General features: G+C 49.5%; 1 long non-coding RNA gene across 3 annotated transcripts; it reads right to left on the bottom strand.

Moving 5' to 3' along the window:
• Nucleotides 1–4290: 4290 nt before the first annotated feature.
• On the bottom strand, nucleotides 4291–10523 carry LOC143443358 (uncharacterized). 3 transcript variants are annotated; one of them, XR_013112273.1, is made up of 3 exons: nucleotides 10041–10523; nucleotides 7886–9525; nucleotides 4291–5329 (listed from the first exon to the last, which is right to left on the bottom strand). It is a non-coding gene; the product is annotated as an uncharacterized LOC143443358 (long non-coding RNA). The 3 variants fall into 3 exon arrangements; XR_013112275.1 differs by having other exon boundaries at nucleotides 7890–9525; XR_013112274.1 differs by lacking the exon at nucleotides 4291–5329 and having other exon boundaries at nucleotides 7070–9138; nucleotides 9407–9525; nucleotides 10041–10522.
• Between the last annotated feature and the right edge of the window lie 2856 nt (nucleotides 10524–13379).

The following is a 13379-nucleotide window of genomic DNA, read 5'->3' as shown; positions in this document are numbered from 1 at the left end:
GAAAGCGTCACTCCATCTTTATTTCTTTACCCCATAATATTACCCACCGATTTAAAACTTGTTCCCGACAAGCCCTTTCTTAAAAGTTCCAAATAACTTCTATTCTACTGTGGAGAAAAGTCATCAATGTCTACCTTGAAGCCAGTGGAGCGCGGGGAAGAGGGGGTGCGTTCTTTTTACAGTACCACCCTTGAAGAAGACAAAATTTATTTAGAATTGTGCCCTGCGGGCTTGGGTTTGGAGCTTCTCTTGACTCCTCATCTTTTACCTCTGATCTTTGTCTGAAATCAAGGCTGAATTTCTAAACACAAACTATGAAGATACCTTTTAAAAAATAAGTCTCCCTCCTGAGTTCATCCTGCACCCCTTGGTCTCACGTGTTTCTGAGGGCGGCCCAGTCTTAGAATATCGATTTTTTACTTTCACTCTTTGACCAACTCATCTCTCCTGGGCCAATCAAGCTGCCAGCATCTCATCCAGCTCACGGCGCTCTCAAAACCTTTTAATTATTTAGTTGCTGTCTAACATTCACCAGAAACCATTCCATAAACAAGCAGAGAAGACCGCACATACATTTTTGCTAAAAAGGCCCGGGATTAAGATTTATAATGAGAGTTTAAAGGGGAAAAAAAGATACTACTTCTGCATCACTCATGTGTTGTATAGGGTATCAGTCAGCCTGACCTTACTTCACAGCTTCGAGGGAAAAAAATCCCAAGTAAGCAAGTAAGCATATCTCTTTGGTCCGGGGCACCGAGATCTGGGGGTGGGGTGGGGTGGGGGGAGGGAGGGAGGGAGGGAGAGAGAGAGAGAGAGAGAGAGAGAGAGAGAGAGAGAGAGAGAGAGCAAGAGAGAGCAAGAGAGAGCAAAAAGAAATCCTTCTGGAGACAGGAAAGCTGCTGACGCCAAGACTTGAACGTGTTAGTCTATGAGGCTTAGAACGTAAAGACTGAAAAAGAAAATACTTCTGAAAAGGAAGGCTTCCCGAGTAGGGGCGCCTCTCTAATAAATTTAGTAGTGGGGATGGAGAGGATTATTCGTCTTAATTCAATCACCAGAGGAGCTGTGCTGGATGCAAAGGACACTCCCCTTCCTTGGAAAAATAAAACATCTAGTAGGCCCCTCCTGGTCTGAGGTAGTTTGGGGCTGGCAGAGAGGGGTAGGGGGCTTGAGGCTAGATGCCCCGGGCAACGGAGCCAGCCTGTAGGGGGTATTTAACTTGTAATTCCCAGCCGGTCCGCCCCTGTTCCCGGACTGACAGTGGGTAATTGGGAAAGAGGACGTTGCTCTTTTGATGGCCCGCGCCGGCCAGTCTCGCCGACGCCACACTGGGTTTGACGTCACGGGCCGGCCCCAGAGTCAGAAACACAGAGCAGGGTAGGGGGAGGGAAAAAGAGAGGAGGGGGATACCGGGGAGGGTGGGCCGAGGTCGGCTCCGAGACCCACCGGGAAGAAGGGGGAAGGGATCGAGTCCGGAGAGGCTGAGGCGCGTGGCCTGAGGCTGAGAGCTGGACTCCGGGGGTCTGGGCCAGGACCGGCGCCGGTCTGACCCGCCCTGCTCGCAGATGCAGGCCGGGCTTCCTCCCCCCTTGGCGGGTGGCGGAGGAGGGGAGGGGGCTTGAGGCCGGAGGGAAAGGTGGTCCCCATCCTCCAGTTCCAGAGCTACAAAGCTGATCCGGGCCTCGTTAGGGACCGCCTGGGTGCCTTTCTAAAGACCTGGAGTACCACCACCCCACCCCCAAGGTACACCGGGTCTGACTCGGTGTACGGTACTCCCCTTCGTCCCCCGGAGCATCTGGCGGAGCTGGGGGAAAGGCAAGAGAAAGTCATCAAGGAGCATGCTGTTGCCGCTGCTGCCTGGAGTCTTTGGCTCCTGCAGTTCATGAGGCCTCTCTCAATAGGGTAAGGGGCTGAGGAACGCTATGGGTCCCTGAGGACTCAGCATCCTGGAACGGAGCAGGCGAAGGCTCAGCTAGAACCGGGATCTGGGGCTGTGCACTTGGGTAGCCGGAGCCTTTTTGACCTATCTGAAAACCCCAGGCCTTAAGGCTGCTGCTGCAGGCGTCGAGTTGAGCAGGGTATGTGTGCCCTCTTGGGGAAAGGGTAAGAAATGGATCTGACTTTCTCTATGCTTGGAGTAAGCTAGGACACCCCTCACCACACACACACACACACACACACACACACACACACACACACACACACTTGCCCATCTTCAGGTCCCTCCCACTCGCCTTCACTTGGGCGTTGAGACCCCATCCCTCTAGAAGTAGACACAGCCGGTCCCCATCAGAATTTGGAAGCCCTGATTGCAAAAAGGCTAAGCGGGTGATTGGGCCTCATCACTGAGGCCATGGACCCAAAAGGTAGAAATTCACTCAGCTTTATCAACCCGAGCCTGACTCCGGGAGAGGCCAGGCGAGCTCCGCGGGGCCGAGATGCTAAAAGATGCTACCTTGGGGGATGGGGAGGGGGTGTTGAGCACTACCCTCCGGAGAGTGAACAGCCAGCAAAGCCGAACCTAGGGGGTTCTATAGTTACTAATCCTGGGCAAGGGTAGAAAGCGTGCCTCGGAATGCCTAGGGCTGTCATTTGAGAGTGTTTACTTAAGGACTTTGCATGCAGAGCGCAAGAGGAATAATAGTAGGATTCTCCTAGAGGAAGCAAATATTTGCAGGCTGGAGAAGGAAGCGGAGCGGGGCAATACTGCCTTGTCCCTCCTCCCGGAGCCACGGCGCCGGCCTGGGCGGATCTGATGGCGCGGTTACCGACTGAAGTGAAGCCCGGAATCTGAAGGGCTGGGTGGTCGGGGAGAAAGCAGAGCAGCACCGAAGGCCAGAAACTAAATACACCACAGCCCGGGACCCCGACGACCCAAGGACTAGGGAAAAAGTCCCTTCCCATTCCAGCTCGATCAATCTTCCTTCGATGCGATCGATTAATAAAAACGAAGTGAAAAGACCGTGGTCGCTGTGCGTCTGGGAAGGAAGTGGAGGCCAGAGGTACTCGGGCCGGCGCCGGTATCCCCTTACCACCGGTTCGCAACCCGGAGGTCTGCATCACCTCGGACTAGGGAAGTGGGGCGGTGGCGAGAACCCAGGGAGATCGCGCGGGGCCTTTAATTGGGTGTATCCGTTTTTAACAGTGGCTATTGTTGAAGCAATTAGCAAGAGACAATAACCACCGAGTTGCGTTTAATTCGATTCTGTGCACTCTGCAATCCCCGCCCGGGCTCTGCGAATAAGCAGGCCTGGGATAACCGGGAGGGTCTGGTTGCGAAGGTACCGGTTGGGTTCCTTGATCATTTTGTCTTAGGCATGGAAGTTGTAAAAGAAAGGCGGGAGGGAGAACTAGACCTGCCCCCAAGCAGGCCACGGTAGGAGACTCGTCCTTGGTCATCCCCCGGACCACTGTTCTTTCTTGGAGCGTGAGTTGGAGCTGCAGGCCGCCTCGTCTATCCACAGTGCCTGTTTGAGAGGAGAAAAGCCTGGAAGGCTGGGACAAGAATCCAAGTCTCAATCTTACTTCCCCGCCTCGGTTCCTCGAACCAAATCCGAATTACCTTCCTAATCGGGGGAGGAGCAAATAAGAGACCCCGCTTAAGTCTCACAACACACTTCCTTCTCTGGAGCCAGCCCCAGAACCCCCTCCTCCGTTTCAGCCTCCGGATTAGGTTACCCAGACCGGGCGAGGATTTTTACTGGATACGAGAATAGTACAGGTAACGCTGTATAAATAGCTCGCCGGCTGCAGAGCAGGAGAGTTATGCCGGGGACACAATCCCAAGGCGCCACCAGCCAGCTTGGCTTGAGCATACAAAACGCCTGGGGAGGCCGCTTTGCCTCGGCGACCCAGACCTCACAGGTTAAACACTATTACGTTATCACCGTAGCTTTCCCCATGTCCCCTTTTCTCCCCCCACCTCGACCCCGCATGAGCTGAAATGCAGAAAGGAGAGCAAAATCGAACCGCGGTGGAAAACGAAGCAGGCAGTTAGCCATGCTGGCTGAGGCTCCCCAACGCAGACACCTTTCCAATTAAAACAGTAGACATGGGAACTTTAATGATGTAGAGAAAGAAGGATGCTAAAAGTCACTGGACACTAGAAGAAGCTGGAAATAGAAGCCTGGGGGAGGGGGTCGGGGGGGGGGGGAACCATGCGAACTTGAATAAAAAGGCTATGCACCCGCAGATCTCCCGGCTCCCACGCCCACCCACCCGGAGTCTGGGCTCCACTTCCCAAACGAAATGAGCCACTGTTTGGATTACGTGTTTTGATTTTTTTCTTTTTTCTTTATTTTCTTTCTTTCTTTTTTCTTTTTCTTTCTTTTTTGCTTATTCATCTATCACAGTTTAAAACACCAGAGGAAAGCTACCCAAGCTAGGAGGAGCGGGATAAGGGCGAGGAGAGTGCCAGAGAAGAGAGATGCTGGGCAATTAACCCCCTCGCACTCCGAGCCCAGCTCCAGCCCAGCCCCAGCCCAGCCCCAGCCCTCGCCTTCATCTTCGAAGGATTCTTGCCCTCCCTCAGCTACTATTATTTTCCCCCGCTTGAGAAAACCCCTGATTATAGCGAGGTTTTAAAAAAATGGATAGATAGGGGTGAAGCAGAAAGGGGCAGGCAGACAGGGAGAAGACCGGGGATTTCTGCTTTCGAATAGAACAAAGCACACGCGACGGAGATGGTGACTGGAGAGCCTAAGCCTAGGGTGGGAAGAGAAAGAACTAATCCTGAAAGAAGAAGGTGTGCACTTTCTATCTATCCCTAGAAGGACCGTGGGAAAGAAGAAAGGATGCGGGTGACCCATTGGGAAGTGCAGGCTCCGGCAGCCGCTCCTTTGCCCTTTGGCACCATTAATTTTCAGTAGGATATTCACTGCCTTTAGACCTGGCCTGCTCCCAGGAAAGCCCCAGGCCCCACCTTTAAAGCACCTAGAATTCCGCGTGGCGTCCAAGAAAATCCGGAGCCAGCTGGTTAGAGTTCGACGCTTAAACACACAGGCCAGGCCCCTTGGTCTTAGTAAATACGGTAAAGCTGTGAGGCTGAGGAGGGCCAGCTTTGGTCACCTTGCTAGGTTCAATCCTGGCCTCTAGGTTCTCCCGGCTAGTTGAGGCACTCCCCAGTTCCCAGCGCCTGCTTCAGCCCACTCTCCTCTGGAGCTTTGGAGGTTTCAAAAGGAGAAAGTGGGCTTTTTCTTGGAGATGTGGAGCTTTTGCATCTCGAATAGCCTAAGGAATTGGAATGCCGATTGTTGAAAGACAATCCACGGTGGACGAGAGATGTGGGCTTCACACCAAAGGTGGAAAAGCAGGAGATACGCCTCGGATCCTGGGACGAGCAGAGGATTTAAAAAAAAAAAAAAAACCCTTGAATCATTACCATTAGTGTCTTTGAACAAGATGGTGATACCCATAGAAAAAATCATGAGTATGCCTGGCTCAGACTATCAAAATCAAGACTTCCCGGGCACCACGGGTTCTTTGCCCAGAGCTACTATCTGCCTGCCTGCCTGCCTGCCTGCTTGCCTGCCTGCCTGCCTGCGACTCTCGGGTCCAGGTCTTGGCTTACTGGGCACCCTCCACAGCCTGCCACCTCCGCGAAGTGAGCTCCAGCAATTTGTTACATAAAATTAAACAACCACCAGACGCACGTGCTTACCCATCACTAGCTCCTTGCAGACCACTCCTCCGGACAACAAACCGGGACCTCTGAGAGAGCGCCTAGCAACCCTTCCTCGTCCAACTTGCCTGTGCACTCACTCGACAACACCCTAGCCCTGTTGGACCCAGAAGGAAGCAAAGGGTGCTCTCTCCCCCACGGTTAATGAACCTCCCGGGTTATTCCAACCGTTAGTGGGGGAGGGGTGATCAGAACTATTGGATTGGTACACAAAGGCATATCTGAAAAGGAACACATACTCAAGTGTGAAACATCAAGAATAAAACAACCCTCCGGGGTAGCCTAGAGAGAGTTAAAATAGCCCAGAGCTAGAGAACAGAAGGTTTCCCCCTTCTGTCCCACTCACAGTGTCAGAATCCTTCTTTCTCTATCAAAGTCTTCACTGCAGGGCATACAAATTGCAGAAGGAGGTGAAAGCCTTAGGACTCCCATATACCTGCAACTTCCCTGGGCCTTTCTGTGTAGCTTTGGGCGACGGGCAAACACACAGGACACTAGCTTTCCTACTGCTTGCACCCATCCCTTCAATACGCCTATGCCAGAACCCCATCACACTCGTTTTCTGCAAGAAGGCAGTGTCAGAATAGGAAATAAAGGAAAATGCCGGATCACTTCTCCGTGTCTGGGCTTTGGATTGTAACTGAAAAGGATTGGGAAATCTGGGGCTGCCAGCAAGGACTGTTTATGTAGAGGGTGATGTTGACCACCACCATGCATGGCATTCTCTATGCCCTGTTTGTGTCCTGGAGCCAGAAAAACGTAGGCCTCATTGACACCCTGGCTTGAACCTTGAAGCTGGGCCTTCTGCAAAATCCTACTGCTAAATCAATCAGTAAACAGAGTTCATTGATACCAACATGATGAGTCTTGGTGGAGCAGGATAGAAATTATGTCTAGTCCTAGTTCAAATGGATAGAGAATGTTTTTATTTTCATTTTATAGGAAGCCCTTTTCCTCAGGAACAGCTATTTGGGCAGCTGAGCATCTTGTTTAGAAATACCTGGACTCATTAAACCAGGCTCTCTGGGATTCCTTGGCTATCAACCTGCCGATGGGGGGACAGCCCACGACCACCACCACCAAAGAGTGACAGTTGCAGAAAGGCTATCGTCATTATTTGTCCCTACAGAGTTCTGGGTCTCACAAACTGTGATTTCAGGGTCCCAGTGTGATCTATAAGGGGAAGAATCGGTCAAGAAATATGGAAATACATCTACGCCAAGGAGGATCCAGCAGGCACTGTTACTTCATTCCTACTCTGGATGGAATTACACCTGTCAGTTTGTCAGCCCGCTCTATTAAAGATATATATATATATATATTAAATATATATTATATATATTATATTAAATATATATATTATATATATATAAAAGAACAACCGCCCTGCTCATATCTCAGATTCACCAGACTTTCCTTGCATTTTAACATTCTCTCTCTTTCTCTCTCTCTCTCTCTCTCTCTCTCTCTCTCTCTCTCTCTCTCTCTCTCTCTGTGATCTATTTCTGAATGACATATTGGAGGTCTGCTGGTCTGCTATCCCAGAAAAAATATCCAAATTTTATCCCCTCTGCCTTCTCCCTCCACGGAATTCTGGTCACACTCTCTGGGAAACTGGTTTTCTCTCCCACTGCAGGGTGCTTCTGTAAGCAAGGGTGCCTACCGACCACTAGTTACCCTGAGGGGATGCCAGATGTTGTCACATCTGGACTCCAACTTTGTCTCACAGTGCACATGTTTCTTAGATGATACGCAGACAATGAACCTAAACATACCCTTGTAAGCTGGAAAAAGTAAACATGCAGTTGACACTTGGGCACAGCAGCCACCTTTAGAGAAAGCTCCTGAGCAGATGGGCTGTTTCCTCTAAAGCTCTGTTCTCCATGCAGTGAAAAGCAGCTACCCAGAGCCCTTTCCAAACATCCCGCCAGCTCTTACTCCCCCCAATTCAGTTTTTCTTTGCACCCCAAGTTCTGCTAGCTCCTTCCTCCAAACAAGGGCATCCACACACTCCCACACCATGATCACCCAAGGTCACTGCAGGAAGCCAAAGACTTCCAGTGCCCAGAAAGAACAATAAAGGGTCGGGGTCTAGTTCATTTCTTCCAGAAGCAGCTGTCCCCATGGGGGAGACCTCCTCTTAATTCTCTCCACGTGGTGCAGGGAGAAGGAGAACTGAGGAAAAGGAGATAGCTATGTACTCACTGACCAGGGCAGCTCTCTCCTGAAGGCCAGCTGTTTTTTATTTTTTTTTCCCACCGGCCTTGCTGGAGATCTGAAGGCAGAATGACAGGCAGACTTCACCACTGTTGCCGAAGCTCCCGCAGCAGCCCCAGTGCGGAGGTGGCTTCACTGCATCTCAGCCAGGCTTCCAGCCAGAGGTAAAACCTGGATGATGTGAATCCTTGCTAAGAGCCCCCTCCCCTCTGCCTCCCTTGGCTCAGTGTAGACAGCAGAGCTCTTCCGGGTTGCAACGGGGTGGGGGGAGGAGGGAGGAGGGAAGAAGGAGGAGGAGGGAGGGAATGAACAGCATCCCCTTTTGCAAACACACAAACCGCACATCAGAGGTGTGTGAAACTGAGTTGGAAGGGGATGGGCAAGGAAGATCGCCTGAAACGCGACCTGCCCTTGGTGCCTACAAAGCCAGCCCACTGTCTTCAGACAGGGTTGGAATTAACACTATAAATGTCACTGTCCCGTGCAATGGGCCATTACCATAGGTACAAACGTGTTTGAAGCATTTTTCTTCTCACTTTTGAACAAATGGTTCAATGAGAGGTTTTATGGGTATATCCAGGAGTGAACATCATATGAAGTCTTCAAAGTGCTTTCTTTCTCCCAAGGCTCAGACCACCACCACCACCACCCTTTAGTCGGGATGGCTAGTAAATTAGAATTAGAATGGCTTTGGTTGGACTAGATTAACGCTGTCTAACCCAGGTGTAGAAAAATACTCATAGGTGGCACATAGACTAAAGAATCCTATGGGTCCCAATTCTCTTAAATATTTCAAGAGGAAATTTTACCTTTAAGAAGAAAAATGAAAATAAAAAACAGGAACTAACCAGAAGCATTCAGGGAAAAAAAAAACTCGGAAGAAAATGAAGCTGTTTGCCTATCAAGACCCAGTAAACTGCATTGTCCTCCTTGGAGTTCCTCCCCTCGAACCCCCACACCTTCTCATCCCCATCCCAATAGCGAGAGCAACATCGGAATCATGTACCAAGAGAATCTGCCACGAATAAATTTCAGCTAGAGTGAAATGAAACCCCATAAACACCGAGGTAGAAAAGGGTCAGGGTCCATTTGTTTTGACAGGTCGAGTTTTCCCTTCACAATATTTATACAAAAAGAATACGGAGACTGACTTTTAAAATAAATACATCTTTGGGGAGAAATAAAACAAAAGTTTTGTCCGTGGCTGAACCATGAAGTCAATAAGCTTGGGCTGCTCCAACCTGTTGGGTAGGAAGACGTGACTCAATGTCCAGTTTGGGGGTGATCAATCCCTGGGAGTAGGGGAATGGTCAGAGCCGAAGGAACTGCTGAGGCGGGGCGGAGGACAGAGGAGGAAGGAGAAACTGGGAGGCCCAAAAGTGTTAGTGGGCACCCGTGGAGCGGAGAGAAGTACCGGGTGATGGATATCACATTGCAGAGCCGGTGATACCTCGATAGGCACGCTTTTCTCCTAGATAGTGTCAGCGACCTGTCTCTACTTCCACAAACCTGAAATTTTTTCCATTTAGACACCAACCCGCCTGCCAACCGGTTTGAGCCTCGGCGGGGCATCCTCTAGGGTGCGATGAAGCCAAGAGTGGAGGAAGCTGAGAATCCCATTTGCTAATCTGGCAAAAGGAAAAGAAGGGAGTCTTCTGGTCCCTTAGGGAACCCGGAAGAACCATCTTCGCCAAAGCAATCCTGCCGGTCCCCAGCCCTGTCGCTCCGGCTCTCCGCCACCAAGTGGCAGAGTCAAGCTCTCCAGGAGGCTTTGAGGACTAGGCTGTGGCCATGCTCTCAACAACCTACGCCCAACCTGTTGCCCTAATGCACCCTATGAACTGTCCGGGAAAGCCCTGGGTCCTGGAAGATGTTACTGGCTTCCGGGACGCCTAGGAGACACAAGCACCCTTCCTCCTTGCATATGACTGGGTAGGGGCTGGAGCAGAGACCAGGGAGGCACGCATGTGCCCACGTGACTACTATAGTCGATCCTCCCAAGCCCCTGCAGCCGGCGGTATCTAGACCCCACTTCTAGGGCCCGCAGGCAGATGGGGCCTTTTACGGCTTTCCCCATGCTTCCCATTCACGCTTCTTGTCCCCTTTCAAGCTCCCCGCTGTCCCTTCCCTTCTTTCTCCTTACCTTCAACAAGTTCGCCTCCAATTTGAAAGCCTTATTTTCCCTTAGAACGTACGTCCTGTCCTAAATACTTCCGATATCAAAGCAGACTTTCTTCCCTCTCCCATTCCTCTTCCTAAAGCGCGAGCACCTTCTGTCCCCCAGGTCTCCTCCGGTCTGTCCTGCCGGCCTCGCCTCCTCGCGCTCCTTCCCTTCTGCCGACACGGGCTCCCGATTGCTTACAGATCTAAAACGTAAAGAGCAATAAAAATGTGATCGCGTGCCCCGACCCCCGCCCCGCCATCGCTCCCAAAAGCCTTAACTGCAGGAAGCTAGGCTTCCAAAGAAACTCAGGGGTTAAAAAAGAAAATCGTAAGGACTACAGTGGTCTGACAGCGGCTAAAGGCATGATCTGGCTCTCATAAGGGACCGAAGGCTGGTCGTGGAGTTGGGGGAGTGGGAAGGAAATGAGGTAAAGAAAAAAAGAGTCCAGCAGGCCTTTGATAAATTGCCTCATTCCCAGCACTCCGGAGGCAGAGGCAGGTGGATCTCTGACTAGTCAGCCTGGTGTACAAAGCAAGTTTCAGGACAGCCAGGGCTTCACAGAGAAACCCTGTGTTGAAAAACAAACCAAAAAGTGGGGGCGAGGGGTTGTTTTTTTTTTTTTTTTTTCTGGATAGTAAATAAAGTGAAAGACTCTGACTCAGATTACCGGACATCACCTGAGCACACTACACAGATAGTGCTGTAACGAAGCCATGGGATCCTTGTCTGACTTACAATGGAGTTGTTCTCACTCATTGATTCTGTTGAACTAACTAACTAACTAACTCTCTCTCTCTCTCTCTCTCTCTCTCTCTCTCTCTCTCTCTCTCTCTGTGTGTGTGTGTGTGTGTGTGTGTGTGTGTGTGTGTGTGTCAAGAAGAAATGCCATTGCCTCGGTCAGAGGTGACTGTATTTCACACCAATTTCACACCATGTCCTAAAGAAGCCAGGGTTGGGAGTCTGCCTGGAGTTAATCCACCAGAGAGGACAGTATGGTCCCACTCACTAATTTTAGGGAGTGAGTTCATTGAGGATTCTTGTGTGTTCTCTGGACACCTAGATCACAAAGACACAGGCCAGTTCACAGGCACCTAAAGACTTCACTCTTGGTAACCACTGCCTGTACCTGTGAGCTTCCTAACCTGCTGCCTCAGATTTTTCTGACTCCACTTCTCCTGCATGGAATAACCACTGAACCATGGAATAACTGCTGATCTGAACTATTTCATTTGTGTTTGGGGTAGAAATGGGACGTAGAGACAGAGGTCATTCCTCACTGGTAAGGATTGTGAGCTGAGCTAGCTGGAGAGACAGTGTGAAGCCCGGGGCCTAGGGACACCAAATGGCTTTGGGACATTTCCTGGAGGCCATTGCACCCTCCTAATGGCCACCATCACCAGCTGCTTCAAATCCGGAGGTTAGTTCTATAGCTTTTCTCAGATCAGAATCTAAGGGGCCCGGTTTGAAATAGAAAGGGAGGTCACCAGGCACTTGGAAGAAGATGAATCAGTAAATGACTAAGGCATAAATGAAACACCGGGTGCCCATCTCTGTGACGGCCATGGAGATAGGTTCACCTGTTGGATAAAGAAAGGGAGTCCCCACATAGAGTAATAATCTCTGACAGAATCTCCAATCTTCCTAAGACGCTGTGGCCAGTTAGTGGAGCCTTGTGGTGCCTGTAAGGATGAGGAATTCTTAGCCACCCTGTGTCAGCGGGTTCCCATCACCCCATTTCTTTCCCCTAAAACCAGAAAGTACTTGTCACTGTGCCCGTCAGTCTCTGATGTCATCTTGCCTTTTCAACCTTCACGTGCACGCTTTGAGATTACCTTAGAACTTTAAAAGACGACAACACACTTAATGATTGATTTCCCTGTGATTAAAAGTTCTAATCCTTCAAGATAGGTGTGGTTGTACATTCCTGTAACCCCAGCATTAGAGAAGCTGACTCAGGAGAATCAGGATTTTGAGGCCAATGTGGGCTACAAAGTGAGATTCTGTCTGAAGCAAAACAAAATAGGAAAACAAAATAAAACTCTAGGCTTTCAGTCCCACTCGTGGGCGCTTACTCTGGAACTGGAGAGGTTTGTCTTGAAGGAATGCAAAGGCCATACAGCTTGGAGCCCGGTACCCTCTTGTTTTTTCACATCCCCCAACAAAACATTTTCATTAAAATCAGAGTGTGTTTTCCCCAGATTCAGTTTGATTGGGGGTGGGCTGCAGTAGGCACCTTGCTAAAAGGTAACTATGAATGTCTCAAATGGAAGTTTGGAAGAAGAACCACTAGAAATTAAAAACAAGACAAAACAAAAAAAGAGAAAAAACCAACAAAGCCAAAAAGAACCCTCAGACCCAATCCACCCAGGCATCCTAAATAAATAGCCCCGTTTGCAAATTCCTATCAATTATTACGTGATGGGAAAAAATCCTATCTGAAAATAAGGCACGTGGATGGGGAGAATTTTAATTAAATCTTACTGTGGATATAATGGCATGGAAGTGATTTTTCATTCGGCGCTTGCCTGCTCACCAGTGTTTTATGGCGTTTTCTTGCCTCTGACTTTATTTTAAAATATTAGGCGAGGTGGAGAATTATAAACGGCTCTTTCCTTATCTGTCCTGCTCACATATCCAGGATCAGAGGAGCTGATTAAGAAAGAAGTCAGAGGCAACGCTGGATTCATAATGATTTGGATAATGAATCCTTATCTCTGCTTTCCAGATTATCTGCTTTTCAGCTCCCAATGTTTTGTTACATGGGATAATTTATTGCATCTAATACATCACAATGAATCTGATGGTGGAAAGCGATGGCCAGCGTTGTGAAAAGGGGGCCCTTATTTTTTATCCCTGGGCAATGAAACTGCTTTTTGCAGTTTTTAATTGGGAAAATATAAGGTAGATCTGATAAAAAAAAAAGGGGGGGGGGCTGGGTATAATCTTGCCTGCTCGTGCTTTACCACGATGCTCTTTAATTAGTGTGTCAATTTCAGGCTGAAATTAACAAGATCGACCTGAAACCAGTGGTTAGTTTCTCCCCAGTGCTGAGATCCTAATTTTTAACATGATTTATTTTTATGAAAAAGGAGATAATTAATCATAAACACTGACTAAAGCACAGGGCCAGGTTAAGATAAAATGCTACTTGCATCTTTATATAGAAAGATAGCAATAATGGTCACTTTCCCAAGATCCCCTCTCTCCTCAGCATCTCTCCTGCCTCCACACACTTCTCACCCCCACTAGCCACCCCAGCCCCAATTCAAGCTAACCAGAAAATAAAAGATCAATTCCAGGTTCCTCCAGTCATCGTTT

This window comes from Arvicanthis niloticus, chromosome 8 (genome assembly GCF_011762505.2).
Source record: "Arvicanthis niloticus isolate mArvNil1 chromosome 8, mArvNil1.pat.X, whole genome shotgun sequence".
NCBI classification, from domain to species: Eukaryota; Metazoa; Chordata; class Mammalia; order Rodentia; family Muridae; genus Arvicanthis; species Arvicanthis niloticus.
Note: the sequence above shows the minus strand (reverse complement) of the source record. Positions and strands in the feature narration are given on the sequence as shown.